This window comes from Schistocerca nitens, chromosome 5, assembly GCF_023898315.1.
Source record: "Schistocerca nitens isolate TAMUIC-IGC-003100 chromosome 5, iqSchNite1.1, whole genome shotgun sequence".
In the NCBI taxonomy this organism is placed as follows: domain Eukaryota; kingdom Metazoa; phylum Arthropoda; class Insecta; order Orthoptera; family Acrididae; genus Schistocerca; species Schistocerca nitens.
The window spans coordinates 875,341,769-875,344,493 of NC_064618.1; positions in this window are offsets into that span (position 1 = coordinate 875,341,769).

The window sequence follows — 2,725 nt, forward strand, 5'->3', positions numbered from 1 at the left end:
AGAGAGATGGATGAAGGAAATCAATAAATTGTGTCGACTTAATTGCCATCAGAATCACAGAACTTGGGATCAGTATCTTCATATTTTTCAAAACATTCTGAATGAACTCCCTAATGATTCAACTTCTTTACCGCCTATATTGATATTAAAAAATAAAGCACCGACAAATCGCATTTCTGAAATTGTTCCTTTTCCGCCTTCACGGAAACTGCGGCATTCTGAAGTTGTCAACCTGGCTCTACAAAATATTGCATCTGCGGCTGCTAGAAAAGAGAAATCAGCTAAACGTCCTGGTCGTTTAAAAACCTTGTCAGTTGGTCAAAAGGTGTTAATTAAGTCTCATCGTTTGTCTCACAAAGGGAAGGGCTTGTGTCGCAAATTTTTTCTGCTTTATGACGGTCCATATAGAGTTCGCAAAATTATTCATGATAACACTGTCGAAGTAGAAACTCTTAAATCTCGACGCTCTAAGGGAATACATCATATATCGAACGTTAAAATTTTTGTGGAATGACATACTTTTGAGAAACTAACAGCTATACGTAAACACACGGAGACTGCAAGGATACCGCGCCGTGTTCTGGCGGTGGCACATACTCAAAGCAACAGTCAAGTCTGCGCGCCTACAGCTGATCGAGCGCTCAGTGCGAATGCACTGACAGCCGTAAACAAATACACAGTCTAATTTCTCTGATTAAATTAAGTATAAAGCTATAGTGACTTGATAAATTATGTTATTAACGTTCAGTATTTTTCAGGATACGGTTGTATAAAATATTTAAGAACTTCAGGTAAATTCTGTGTCTGTCCGACGTTAAGAGGACTTACTATCGAGAAAATTTCAGGAAGAATGTAATTTCGAAGAAGAAACTAATAAACTAAAAAGGTAGCTATTAATTGAGTTTATTTTTCAGGTAACATATTTCCACTTAGGTAAGTACTTTAGACGTAATTTGCTGCTCGCGATTACGTGATTCATACTTTGTGCTAAATTTCATGTCCTATGAATTTACTTGTGAAGCGACGTGCTTGCGTACTTTAACTGATTTTTACAATGATTGATTAATGAACAGGGTTGTTACTTATGTATATTATGCATCGCTTGGCTGCACTGCTTTTTCACTGATGTCACATTTTTTTTTATTATGTGCCTGCTGTGCTTATTTATTTAAATTATAATTGTAACATGGTTAGTTGTGCTGATATGGTTATGTATGTAGGTTATACTTTGTGATGTATCTGCTTGCGCCTTCATGTTTACTTATTAAGATTACATATGAACATTTATTTGCTTATGCTGATATGATGCTAATGACCTGTTTATTATGTAAGATATATATTTGCTGCTTTGCGTATGGATTTCATATTTACACATTTCTGTTTCGTTGTCATAACTACTCTTTAATTTGGTATATAGAAATACTGATATGCGGTGTACGAACATGGAGTTTAGGTCACACTATAGTATTAATTATAGATTGTTCGCTTGGCAGAGCCTCGTTGTAGGGATTGTGTTGCATCCACTTGTTAACATTCTCTTCTCTACTGGTATATTTACTCGCTATTGCATGTTTTGCTTACGCTCAGTGCCTTATATTTTTAAGATACGAAAATGAGCTGCTATAATTCTACGAACGACGTTGGTACATGAAACTTCATTGAAGTCACATGAGCTGGAGGTTTTATGGAAGCTGTATAAATTTATGCTAATAGGAAGGAAGCTAACGACATGACATGCCAACACTAGGTTTAGACAATTGACAGTTATTACACTGCATTCTTCGTGAGCAATTGAAATAGAAAGTGACACTTGACACAAGAAATACTCCACATGTTTGCTTTTGTTTTGCCATGATTCTTAAAGTGGTGTACACACTGTGAAATATTACGATCATTCACACTCCGTACTCGTACTTACTTACTGACAGTTATTCAAACTAAAGGCTGTTAGAGGTCATGTATGCATTTTTTGTATTTAATGATGGACAAGGTAACCAAAATGTATTTTATAATTCATAATGAGTAGAAGATTTGGGTCAGATGGATTACACAGAGGTTGTGTGTGGACATTGTGTCTTCGGATTGTATGGGATGGTGAATTGAAGTTTGCACTAAAATTTTATCTGTACTTGTTTGAGGAGACTGACTAGAGGAAAGAGTTGTTATGGAAGTGAAATGATATTGGCGATAAGGTTTTTGTGTATTGACGTATTGAAGAGGTATTATTGAGGTATTGAGATTGTGTGAAGTTGATGATTATTGGAGTTTTGGTGGACAAGAGGTAAGGTAAATGATATTGATGATAAGGTTTATATGTATCGACGTAAGAGGTATTATTGAAGTATTAAGTTTATGTGAAGCTGATGATATTTGGAGTTTTGGTGGATAAGAGGTAAAGTGAGGAGCATATTTTTTTGTTGGTTTATATGGAACAAGGAGGATAAAGAAGGCAGACTAGAACACTCAAGTGGAATGAAGATTGTCTACACACACACTTCGTTAAATCACTAAGCAGTATATACTTTTTTTGGAGAGAGGAAGTATTTGCATGTCTTGGCACACTGACAGTTGTTCAGCAACCGTACATTTGATTTGGCTTGGCAAACACTGGTCTTGACATGATGACTGTGACGTTGACTAACTATTATTGACTTTTATACATTGCTGCCTCTACTACTTGATACACATGTCGAACATCAAATTTTGACGGAATTGCACTTGCACA